Source organism: Rana temporaria, chromosome 3, assembly GCF_905171775.1.
Source record: "Rana temporaria chromosome 3, aRanTem1.1, whole genome shotgun sequence".
In the NCBI taxonomy this organism is placed as follows: domain Eukaryota; kingdom Metazoa; phylum Chordata; class Amphibia; order Anura; family Ranidae; genus Rana; species Rana temporaria.
Genome location: NC_053491.1, coordinates 214,717,453 through 214,731,055, shown reverse-complemented (window position 1 = coordinate 214,731,055; position 13,603 = coordinate 214,717,453).

The window sequence follows — 13,603 nt, the reverse complement described above, 5'->3', positions numbered from 1 at the left end:
GCAGGGGAAGTGAAGTGACATGTGTTTTAAAGTGTTTGGCGGGCCGAATTGAAAGGGAAAGTGTTTTTTGAAAACAGATCCCCGTACGCTTGCACAGTGCGCCTGAACCTCGGGAGGTTCATTTGCATACTGGGCATGCGCAGAGAGAAAAGTCAGGGATTCCCGTGCGCCTTGTCAGTACGCCGTGAAAATCTTGGTAAATACCAAGCGGCGTACCCGTGAATGCGCTGCGTGACGCGGCGCACGGGAATCTCCGAGCTGTTTTCAGCCCTGAAGGGGAACTCCGCGCCAAATTTCAAACTTGAAATCGGCGCGGGTCCCCCTTCAGGGCTACATTAGGCTCTTAGGCTTGGTCCGGAACGTGAGGGGTTAAACCCGCGCCGATTCGGCGCGGGGGTCCCCCCCAGATCCAAACCAAGCCCTCATCCCAAGCATGCAGTCTGGCCCGGACAGGAATGGGGGCGGGGACGAGCGAGCGGCCCCCCCCCCCCTCCTGAGCCGTACCAGACCGCATGCCCTCAACATGGGGGAGTGTGTGCTGTGGGGGAGGGGGGCACTGCCCCCCCACCCCACAGCACTCTTGCCCCCATGTCGATAGGGACAAGAGCCTCTTCCCGACAACCCTTGCCATTGGTTGTCGGGGTATGCGGGCGGGGCTAATCGGAATCTGCGAGCTCCCTTTAATAAGGGGGCCCCCAGATGCCGGACCCCCACCCTATGTGAATGAGTATGGGGTACATCGTACCTCTACCCATTCACATGGGGGAAATGTAAAGTAAAATAAAACACCACACACAATAAAATATTTTATTAATCAGCTCCGGAGCCCCCCCTTTCTTCTTTAGCTCTCTTAGAAGGGGGGGTTTCTTCTCTCCCGATCTTCTGCCGGGACCCTGGGCTTCGGTGATTTCTGCCGGGGGAGGGCGCCATCCCTCGGTCCTCTCCGGAGCCTTCCGCCGGATGCCCCCACCCCATTTAAGCTCTTTTTCATTAGGGAGGGGCATCCGGACTTCGGGGTCTTCTGCCGGGGGATGGCGCCTATCCCCCGGTCTTTCCGGTGCCTTCCGCCAGGGTTCCGGTCTTCCTGGTCTTCTGCCGGGGGTGCGCCAACTCCCCGGTCTTTTCTCTGCTCCCTCTTCTGCCTGGCTCCCCCGCGGAGCCAGGGCTTTCTTCCGTCTTCTTTCTTCTCTCTTCCTTCTTCTGCCTGTCTCCTCCGGGAGCACAGGGCTTGTCTGCGCTGTCCTCTCCCTTCTCTTCCATTGGATGTTGACACGACGAGGTTCCGCGCTGACATGCCGTGTCAGCGGCGGGCATGGACTTATATAGGGCAATGCCACCATGTGACCTCAACCCATGTGACATCACATTCCCTGGGCATGATGGGAATGTGATGTCACATGGGTTGAGGTCACATGGTGGCATTGCCCTATATAAGTCCATGCCCACTGCTCAGACGGCATTCCAGCGCCGGACCTCGTCGTGTCAACATCGAATGGAAGAGAAGGGAGAAGACAGCGGAGACAACCCCTGTGCTCCGCGGAGGAGACAGGCAGAAGCGGAAGGCATCGCAGAAGCCCGGAGAGTGGCGCCCTCCGGCGGAAGACACCGTACAAGCCCGGGACCCTCCCCCAAAGGCAGGAGCCTCCCTGGTGAAGGGGGTCCCGGTGAATTACGTCGCTGAAGACGGGGGTGGGGTGCCAGTGCACCCCCCCCCGCAGAAACCGTCGTGGAAGCCCGGGACCCTCCCCCAAAGGCAGGAGCCTCCCTGGTGAAGGGGGTCCCGGTGAATTACGTCGCTGAAGACGGGGGTGGGGTGCCAGTGCACCCCCCCCCCGCAGAAACCGTCGTAGTAGCCCGGGACCCTCCCCCAAAGGCAGGAGCCTCACTGGTGAAGGGGGTTCCGGCAGAAGATGGCGAAGCCCGGGGCCTAATGGGGTGGTGGTGGGGGGCCCCGGCAGAAGACCCCCGGCTGACTAATAAATTAATTTATTCATGTGTGGTGTATTATTTTTTTCCATTTTTTTCCCCAGGTGAATGGGTAGGGGTACAATGTACCCCCATACTCATTCACATAGGGTGGGGGGCCGGAATCTGGGGACCCCTTTATTAAAGGGGTCTCTCAGATTCTGATAAGCCCTCCGCCCGCATACCCCGACAACCAACGGCCAGGGTTGTCGGGAAGAGGCTCTTGTCCCTATCGACATGGGGACAAGAGTGCTTTGGGTTGGGGGGGCAGTGCCCCCCTCCCCCACAGCACACACTCCCCCATGTTGAGGGCATGTGGTCTGGTATGGCTCAGGAGGGAGGGGGGCGCTCGCTCGTCCCCACCCCCATTCCTGTCTGACCAGACTGCGTGCCTGGGATAATGGCTTGGTTTGGATCTTGGGGGGGACCCCACGCTATATTTTTTGCGCGGGTTTAACCCCTTATGTTCCAGACCAAGCCTAAGAGCCTGGTATGCACCTGGAGGGAACCCACCTTATTTTTTTTTCGGGGGTCTGGAGTTCCCCTTCATGAACAGCGATCTGTCATTTTCACATGTCAGTCCCCCCCCCCCCTACAGTTAGAACACACCCAGGGAACATATTTAACCCCTCCCTCGCACCTAGTGTTAACCCCTTCCCTGCCAGTGGCATTTTTTGAGTAAGCAATGCATTTTTTACAGCACTGATCGCTAGAAAAATGCCAATGGTTCCAAAAAAGTGTTCGATGTGTCCGCCATAATGTCGCAGTACCGATAAAAATCGCTGATCGCCCCAATAACTAGTTAAAACAACAAAAAATAAAAATTTGTAGACGCTATAACTTTTGCAAAAACCAAACACTAAACGCTATTTGCGATTTTTTGGAACCAAAAAGATGTAGAATACGTATCGGCCTAAACTGAGGGGTTTTTTAGTTTTTTCAATATATATTTTTGGGGATATTTATTATAGCAAAAAGTAAAAATAATTTTTACATATGTGGGCGGGACTTACGCAAGTCCCGCCCACATATATAAACATCGTTCAAACCACACATGTGAGGTATTGACGCGTGCGTTAGAGCGAGAGCAATACTTTTACCACTAGACCTTCTTTGTAACTATAAACTGGTAACCTGGAAAAAAAAGAAAAAGGTCGCCTATGGGGATATTCACGGAATTCATTTTGGCCCCATTGCAGGAGTGTTTCCAATAGTAAAGCGTGACATGTAAGGTATCTATTTACTCAGTGTAACATCATCTTTCACATTATCCCCAAAAATTGGGCTCACTTTTGTGTTTTGTTAATTTTTAACCACTTGAGCCCGGACCATATTTCTGGTCAATGACCGGGCAAGTTTTTGTGATTCGGCACGGCGTCGCTTTAACTGACAATTGCGCAGTCGTGCGACGTGGCTCCCAAACAAAATTGGCAACCTTTTTTTTCACACAAATAGATTATTAAATGTGCGTGTTTACTTCTGTTTTTAACACCTCCCCTTCAGGCTGGAAAGCATCAGATCAGGGGAAACAAAAAAAAAAAAGCTCTCATTCCATTGCAGCTTGGTTCCTACATGTGTGATGAACTGAGCATGCTCAAACACTTAGAAAAAAAATATCCTTTCTTTTTAAAAGGTGAAAAACACTCATTGGATGCTCATAGTGCATGGTTTGGATTAATTGCAGGTGTGCCCAATTACAAACTCACCCAAACTAGAGACTGCAATTTGTTCATGTGATTCCAATTGCTTCATTACTAGCACTGTTATAAAAAGCTTGGATCGATCAGTCCTCAGCTGCCCTCAGAAGGGGCAGGCTGGCAGAAATGCTGTTGCTAAACACAAATGTGGTTTGTTGCATGGGTTTTGTTTTATTTTGCCAATGGTTTTGGTTTATTTTTAAATGATGTTCACTTTGATGTATTTGTCTATGTGGCCTTATTTTATGAAAAATGTGTAAAGCTATGGTTAATTAGAATTTTGAAATGTATTTTTGTTTGTGTTTGTTTGTTTGTCTTTTTTTGCTTTCCTTGTTTTGTTGACCAATAAAAATTACTTTAAAATTGTTAAGTTTGTCTTTTGTTACTTTTTCATGCTACATATGTTGACAGCTGCAGCTGAACTAGGTTAGGGCCTAACAAATTATGTGTGATTTTTGTCTAAGCTTCTTTCCTGGTGTGTAATCATGAAATGTTTGCCATGTTTATTCTCCCTGACTTTAAAGACAAAAACTGGTAAGTATTTTATTTATTCTGCAGTGGTCCTCAGCCCTCAAGTACCCCCGACAGGACATGTTTTGGGGATTTCTCTTATCAAGAATTGCTGTCCAGACTATTTTAAAGCACATGTGCAAGATGAAGGAAAACCTGCAAACATGGCCTGTGGGGGGGGTTTGCTATTGGTGGACAGGCTTGACGTGCTGATTTACAGCACTGTGCTTAAATCTAGCGCAAGGCAATCCTATTCAAATTGTGGGTGTTTGAGGGAAGCCAAGTGAGTGTTAGAACCCCTGCTTTGTGTTTTTTTATTTTTGTGTTGAGCTTTGTGTCCCTTTTCTTAAAATTGGCTTCACTTCCTGTCACACAGCTGAACAGGAAGTGAGGTTAAAACCCTACCAGTGTCATTTCTTGGGGACACCGGTCAATCTAACTAGTGTCCCCATTAAGCAAATTGCACTCCAGCACTGCTGTGTACACCCCAAATCATGGGTCTTCAAACTACGGCCCTCCAGTTGTTCAGGAACTACAATTCCCATCATGCCTAGTCATGTCTGTGAATGTCAGTGCATTACAAGGCCTCATGGGATGTGTAGTTCTACAACAGCTGGAGGGCCGTAGTTTGAGGATCCCTGCCCCAAATGATTATTTAGTTTGGGGTTTAGTAAAGGCAAAGCCACTCTGCAGTACAAGCATAGTTGCTGAAAATCAGAGAGGAAGCACTGATGGTTTTAACATCCAATCCTGTAGAAGCAAAGTTGTTTTGTTTTCTTCCTTGCTTTGCACTTGTAGGAGTGGATTTGCCTTTAGTAAATGGACCCCAAAGTCCAAGATCCCTAATAATTTGGGGTGTACACAGCAAAATGCTAGAGTGCAATTTACATAATGGGAAACTATTTAGATTGATCTCTGTGTCCCCAAGAAAATATATTAGTAAGGTTTTACCCTCACTTCCTGTTTGGCTATGTGACAGGAAGTGAATGAATTAGAAAGGGTGAAGACACCTCACAAATGTTGTCACTATCAGGGGTGCAGACATCCCCAAAAAAATGAGCAGATAATACTTATTTGCAAATTAATAATTTTTTAGTTAACATTGGGTGGGGTGCTCTAACACACACATTCCTACATATTAGCAACGCTCTATCCTGGCCTATTGGCATGGTTATATTTTCTTAGGGCTCTCAATAAAACTCTATGAAATTTGTGCTTAAACTAGAACCAGGGGCGGACTGACAACTCATGGGGCCCCTGGGCAATAGAAGATTATGGGGCCCCTCTGGCTTACAGATGACCACCACGCCAGGAGGTAGTGCAGAGGCGGGCAGCTAAAATCTTGGGATATTCACATTAAAAGCATGTCATTTTCGGACATATCAGGGACAGATCTAAAAAAAACACAGATTTTTACATACTGTCCCTGGTTTTACTGAGCCTGGCAACCCGGATGGGGCCCCCTAGTGGCATGGGGCCCTCGGGCAGTGCCCGAGTGACTCAATGGTCAGTCCGCCCCTGACAAGAACTATAATCAACAAGTTTTATTTTCTTTCATTTTGGATAGAGTGAGGGAGGGTTATAGGCCCTGTCAGTTTATTTTGTATTATCTGTGTCCAATTGGGGAGATTTGCCTTCACTTCCTGCCCCATAGCCAAACAGGAAGTGAGAGAAAAACTATGCAAATTAACCACTTCCCGCCCAGCCTATGGCCGATTTACGTCCGGGAAGTGGTTACACAATCCTGACAGGACGTCCTGCAGGATTTCATGCCGCACGCGCCTGTGGGGGCACGCAGCGCGGCGATCGGTGATGCGGGGTGTCAGTCTGACACCCTGCATCTCCGATCTCGGTAAAGAGTCTCTCACGGAGACGGAGACTCTTTACCACGTGATCAGCCGTGTCCAATCACGGCTGATCACGATGTAAACAGGAAGAGCCATCGATGGCTCTTCCTCACTCGCGTCTTACAGACGCGAGTATAGGAGAGCCGATCGGCGGCTCTCCTGACAGGGGGCGTTCGCGCTGATTGTTTATCAGCGCAGCCCCCCCTCGGATCACCACACTGGACCACCAGGGATGCCCACCCTGGACCACCAGGGTGTGCAAAAACAAAAAAAATATAGAACAAAAAAACAAAAAGCATTAAAAAATAAGAAAAAAGATGCCAATCAGTGCCCACAAATGGGCACTGACTGGGAAAATCAGTGCCACCCCACAGTGCCCATCCATGCACAGTGCCCACCTGTGCCACCCATAAGTATCCATCAGTGCCACCCATAAGTGCCGCCCATAAGTATCCATCAGTGCCACCCATAAGTGCCGCCCATCTGTGCCGCCCATGAGTGCCCATCAGTGCCGCCTATGAGTGCCCATCAGTGCCGCATAGCAGCGCCGCCAATCAATGCCACCTCATCTGTGCCGTCAGTACTACCTCATCGATGTCCATCAGTGCCATCTCATCGGGGCCCATCAGTGCCGCCATATCAGTGCCCGTAATTGAAAGAGAAAAACTTATTTACAAAAAAATTAACCTAAAAAAAGAAAAAGGTTTTTTTGTTTCAAAATTTGCAGTCTTTTTTTAGTTGTTGCGCAAAAAAAAAAACGCAGAGGTGATCAAATAACAACAAAAGAAAGCTCTATTTGTGGGGAAAAAAGGACGCCAATTTTGTTTGGGTACAGTGTTGTATGACCGCGCAATTGCCATTCAAAGTGCGACAGTGTTGAAAGCTGAAAATTGGCTTGGCGGGAAGGTGCGTAAGTGCCTGGTATGGAAGTGGTTAAGGGAATCCAGTGCCCCCCCAGAACTAGTGTGTGGGTCCCCTGAAAATTACTGGGCGGGGTTATACAAAAACAGGGTGTGACCTTGACAGGAAGGGGTGGGTCATTTTTCTATTAGGAGGTGCAGATATGTAGTCAGGCCTAGGGCAGAACCAAACCTAAATATACTACTGCATATTAGGGCTTATTTAGACCGGAACCGATTTACAGCGTGTTTTTATATTGTGGGAGGAAACCCACGCAGGCACAGGGAGAACATGCAAACTCCATGCAGATGCTGTCACGGGCGGGATTCGAACCAACGACTCTTTTGCTGCTAGGTCAAAGTGCTATACACTACACCACTGTGGTGAACGAACATGATTGCAGCTGAAAGCATGAGATCTTTTTTTTTTTTTTTCAATACCATGCTTTCCAGCCTTATTGACCCCGCCTCTCTCCATAAAGAGGACCTGTCACACACTAGTCCTATTACAAGGGATGTTTACATTCCTTGTAATAGGAAGAAAACTGATCATTTTTTTTTTATTTTTTTATTTCAGTGTAAAACATTATAAAACTAAATAAAAATAAATAAGAAAACCCCAAAAAAAATGTTTAAAGCGCCCCGTCGCGACGAGCTCGCGCACAGAAGCAAACGCATACGCGAGTAGCGCCCGCATATGAAAACAGTATTCAAACCACACAAGTGAGGTATCGCCGCGATCGTTAGAGTGAGAGCAATAATTCTAGCCCTAGACCTACTCTGCAACTCAAAAAATGCAACCTGTAGAATTTTTTAAACGTCGCCTATCGAGTTTTTTAAAGGGTAAAAGTTTGACGCCATGCCACGAGCGGGCGCAATTTTTAAGCGTGACATGTTGGGTATCATTTTACTCGGCGTAACATTATCTTTCACAATATAGAAAAAAATTGGGCAAAATGTATTGTTGTCTTATTTTTTAATTCAAAAAAGTGATTTTTATCCAAAAAAAGTGCGCTTGTAAGACCGCTGCGCAAATACGGTGTGACAAAAAGTATTGCAATGACTGCCATTTTATTCCCTAGGATGTCTGCTAAAAAAAAATATATAATGTTTGGGGGTTCTGATTAATTTTCTAGCCAAAAAATTGTGATTTTCACATGAAGGAGAGAAGTGCCAGAATTAACCCGGTGGGCAAGTGGTTAAAGTACTCATGGCTATAAAGAATAGAGTCATTGCTCATTAAAAAAAAAAAAAAAAAAAGGGGGTCCCTCCAAATTAAATTACCAGGCCCTTCAGGTCTGGAATGGATATTAAGGGGAACCCCGCCGTAAAAACCAAAAAAAAAAAAGACGTGCGGTTCCCGGCAAATATCCATTCCAGACCCTTCAGGTCTGGTGTGGATTTTAAGGGGAACTCCACCCCAAATTGAAAAAAAAAATGGCGTGGAGTCCCCCTAAAAATCCACACCAGACCCTTATCCGAGCACGTTGACCTGGCCGGCCGCAGAAAAGAGGGGGGGACAGAGTGCGGCCCCCCCCCTCTCCTGAACCGCACCAGGCCACATGCCCTCAACATGGGGAGGATGTCCCCATGTTGATGGGGACAAGGGTCTCATCCCCACAACCCTTGCCCGGTGGTTGTGGGGGTATGCGGGCGGGAGGTTTATCAGAATCTGGAAGACCCCTTTAACAAAGGGGACCCCCAGATCCTGACCCCCCCCCTGTGTGAAATGGTAATGGGGTACATTGTACCTCTACCATTTCACCCCAAAAAAAATGTCAAAGTGATAAAAATGACAGTAGCCGGTTTTTGACAAATCTTTTAATAAAATCTTCTTTTCTTCTTTCCTTCGGGGTTCTTCCGCTGCTTCTTTCTTCTCGTCCACATCTTGCCCGACGTCTTCTTCTATCTTCTCCGTCCGTCCTTCCGCCTTCTGGTCCCGCATCTTGCCCGTTGTCTTCTCCGTCCGCCTCCTCGTCCGCATCTTGGGTCTTCTGCGGTCTTCTTCTCGGTCCGCCGCCTTCTCGTCCCCTGCGTTTGAATTGTAATTGGCCGCCGTTTTCCCGCTCCTGGGACCCGCCCCCCTCTGACGCCACAAGTAAACTCCTTAGAAGGTCATGTGCGTCAGAGGGGGGCGGGGTCGCAGAGCGTCACACAGCGGGGGAATTCAATTTCAATCGCGCCGCCCGGAGAAGAAGTTCCCGCCGTGTCACACTCATGTGACCCCGCCCCCCTCTGACGCACATGACCTTCTAAGGAGTTTACTTGTGGCGTCAGAGGGGGGCGGGTCCCAGGAGCGGGAAAACGGCGGCCAATTACAATTCAAACGCAGGGGACGAGAAGGCGGCGGACCGAGAAGAAGACCGCAGAAGACCCAAGATGCGGACGAGGAGGCGGACGGAGAAGACAACGGGCAAGATGCGGGACCAGAAGGCGGAAGGACGGACGGAGAAGATAGAAGAAGACGTCGGGCAAGATGTGGACGAGAAGAAAGAAGCAGCGGAAGAACCCCGAAGGAAAGAAGAAAAGAAGATTTTATTAAAAGATTTGTCAAAAACCGGCTACTGTCATTTTTATCACTTTGACATTTTTTTTGGGGTGAAATGGTAGAGGTACAATGTACCCCATTACCATTTCACACAGGGGGGGGTCAGGATCTGGGGGTCCCCTTTGTTAAAGGGGTCTTCCAGATTCTGATAAACCTCCCGCCCGCATACCCCCACAACCACCGGGCAAGGGTTGTGGGGATGAGACCCTTGTCCCCATCAACATGGGGACATCCTCCCCATGTTGAGGGCATGTGGCCTGGTGCGGTTCAGGAGAGGGGGGGGGCCGCACTCTGTCCCCCCCTCTTTTCTGCGGCCGGCCAGGTCAACGTGCTCGGATAAGGGTCTGGTGTGGATTTTTAGGGGGACTCCACGCCATTTTTTTTTTCAATTTGGGGTGGAGTTCCCCTTAAAATCCACACCAGACCTGAAGGGTCTGGAATGGATATTTGCCGGGAACCGCACGTCTTTTTTTTTTTTGGTTTTTACGGCGGGGTTCCCCTTAATATCCATTCCAGACCTGAAGGGCCTGGTAATTTAATTTGGGGGAACCCCTACACATTTTTTTGTTTGTTTTATGAATGAATCCCTTTAGAATTGTCAGAGCCGACAATTCATTATAGCCGCGTGTGAATTTTTAAATGACTTTTTTCCTTCAGAATGTCACTTTGTGCAGGGGGAGTTCTAAGTGCGGGAAAAATGCGCTATTTCACATGCTGACATTACACCCCCCCTAGGTACGAAATTTAAAGGAATATTTCACTTTTATTGTTTCACTTTAAGAATTATTAATTTCACTGCTCCCGAAAAAACGGCCGTTTTAAAAAATAAAAAAAGCATTGATACATGTTCCCTGGGGCAGGACTGAGGTCCCCAAACACTTTTTAGGACTAAACTTGCAGATTAGCCTTTAAAATGAACACTTTTGATTTCTCCCATAGACTTCTATAGGGAGTTCGGCGCGGCTTTACATATTAGTTTCAATGCGCCGGCTGCTACGCTGGTTCATGCGCCTGATTAAGCCTCCACCCGGAGTACTAATTAATGCATGAACCAGCGCAGCGCACATAGCTTAGTAAATCAGGCCCAATGTGTCTCACACGTTGGTATAGTGTATGTTACATATTAAATTAAAAATAAAAAAATAAAAATTAAAAGTGAATATAATTAAATATATACACAAAACATCTGTATACAAAAATCACATTGGCGTATGTAAATTTCCTCTTTGTGACCTCCAGTCTCTGGGCATTTCCAGGTTGTTTTTGTATTTTTGCCCTTCTTTTTTCCCTGAGTTGGTGGACGGATGGTCACCTGAGACGTGTGTCCAATGCTGGCTCCGCCGGCTACCCCTCTTTACATGTACTTAAGCGGTGACGCAGGACGCCTCCTCACAACCCGTGAGTAAGTCTGATTAGACGAAACGTCAGGAGGAGACGTACTGACGTCACCGCGATTGAGGACAACACGTTCTATTACCGGCCGGATTCTTTTATGCTGTTTTTATCGTCATATCTGTAAGTGTGCTACGTTTTTTTCAATAAATGTTCCAAAACGTTATCACACCATTGTGAGCTTTCTTCTCCATGACCGTTGTTTGCCTGGTGAGTCCGAGGACTGTCTTGTGAGAAGATCCTTTTCATCTGCTGCCTACATCCCCCTTGCGGTTTCTGATCTATTTAGATCCAGGGCTCTGGTAAGGGTCAGTGTGTACTTTGGTGGTGGTTTTGCATGTCACACTGTTCGTTTGCCAGTCACAGGGGGATGATCTGTGTGTGTATACCATACAGTATTACACTATTTTAGTTTATTTTGTTTTCTGGATGCTCTACTGACGGACTGCTGGGAAGACTATATCAAGACCCTGATCTCCTGTGCAGCCCAGGTGTTTGGCTACCTGCTCGGCTTGATCCATTTGGATCTTATTATTCGGTAAGGGTCAGCATTTTCAGGGAGCAGTGATCCAGATCCTTTTCACTGATGGGATTTTCATATGGAATTTAATTATTCACAGAACTTTAACACTATTTATACATATTCTGTTTGAGAAGAATTTTTTCCTATTTGGACTTTGTAGTGTTCACCATTATATGACCTGATAAGTCATATTTATCCTTATTTTGTTTTAGCGCAACTTCACCTTTTTCTATGCCATTTTTGTTTGTATAAACATTTTGAGTTTGCAGCTGATTTTGAATGTATTAGATAAGCGCAATGTTTTTCCATTTTTTCATATTATTCATAATTGTCTGCATATAGTGCTCCACCAACAAGTGTGTAAGAAATGCACACTCACCAAGCGTCAAAGTGAAACACACCTTTTCATATAAATCCAGCCTTATTGTATCCAGCAGTTCCTATGGTGGTAACACAAGGATTCACCAAATCCAGCTCTCCAGGGGCTTCTCTCCCATATACTTTCCAAATATGGACCCAAAAGAAGCAATATACCAGATCATAGTGCAGTATCTTTAATAAAGGGTAAATAAAGTAAAAACAGAAAAATATGCAGTTACATAGATGGTGCTAGAATCAGCACCAACATAAGCAGCCGTATAGTGTGCCTCCAGCCAGCATGTGTCCTAGCAGCCAGGAATGGTACGTGAGATGAAACTGAAAGTGTTGTCAACTATGTCAAGCATGTGGAATCGCTATTCTCACATCATTAGGAAGCTCCAGGAGCTTTCATGTGTAAGGGAATTTAATGGGAGTGGTTTTATAATTATCAACTACTGCACCTGCAGGACTCTGTGGCAGGGTCTGCATCCCTTTAGATTTCCCTTTGGGAGTACCTCACCAAAAACTGAATTTTTGTTGCAGGGGATGCCAAAAATCTGACTTGCATTTTAGTGTAAACTTCTGGGAAAATCAGTAAGCCAATATCACAAGCAGGAAATTAAATTTCACGTACAGAATGCTTTCAGGTAGCCAAATTGCATTGCATTTTACAGAAAATTACAGTGCTGCAGATTGAAAAGGATTTTTAAATACGATTCTAATACAATATGACTTGATTCGTAATTGTATAGATTATATATTTTTTTATTTGCAATTTTTTTACCATGAAAGTGGAGTTACCCGTTAAATTAATCATTTAGTTCCACTTGAAAATAAACACTACATGAAATAAATTAATGCCCACTCCCAGCTTTGCTATCACTTTAAAACTTGGCCCATACTAACTATTTCCTTTATTATTGCTGTATAAACCGTATGTAGAATCAGCTAAATGAAGTAAACAGTACTGTGTTTTAGCGATGGTACAGGGACTTCTCGTCTGTTGCCAGAAGATAGCTTAAGGCATTTCTCAAGACTGATTTTCTGATGGTGACAACAGAGAGCCATGGCTGTGTAATGCATATTGAAACAGACATCTGTAGGCTCCATTGGAAACCCATATGACAGTGGGACAATGTAAAAACACAATTGGAAGAAGGGAACAGGATAATGTCACCCTGTAATAGGGACTGCCTGAAAAAGGACTTCCTTGGCAGGAATTTAAAACTGACATGAGATTTTCGTAATTGGGTTTACACATACTTTTTTTTTTTTTTTTCAAAATGTATTTTATTAGTTTACAGTATCAAGATTACAGTATTATCATACATTTGTTGATGAATCAAATAACATTGGTTGTTATGGGTAAAAAAGGCATGTAACCAACAATGAATATCTTGAGTATCCAACTTAAAATCCAAAAGGAGATTAAGTATTATGCAGGATACAAAGATCAACTGTAGTTAAACTTAGAGTGGAATATTTCTAAATATTGTAACAAGTCTTACTGTCTTGTGCTAAAAGTAATCAAGGTAGATTCCATATGCGTGAATAGTGATGCAGGCATTTGTATGACAATTTGATCCAAAGGAATATGATGTTGCCAACTTGTTGCTCGGTCTTGAACAACTGATTAGCAACAGGTAGTTAAATGGGGGCTTAGTAGATGATGTAAGACAGTCATAGAGGTGAAAAGATAGGGGGAATTCAGAAGGGAGGGAGGGAGGGCGGGGAGGAGCAAATAGGGTTGGAGGGGGCTAAGGGGATAGGTGGGTTAGTATTTTTGTCCTCAGTCTCCGTCTCCAGTAGTTAAGTAGTTACGGTATGATATCTTAGTAAGGTGATGGAGAGTAGGTGTATTA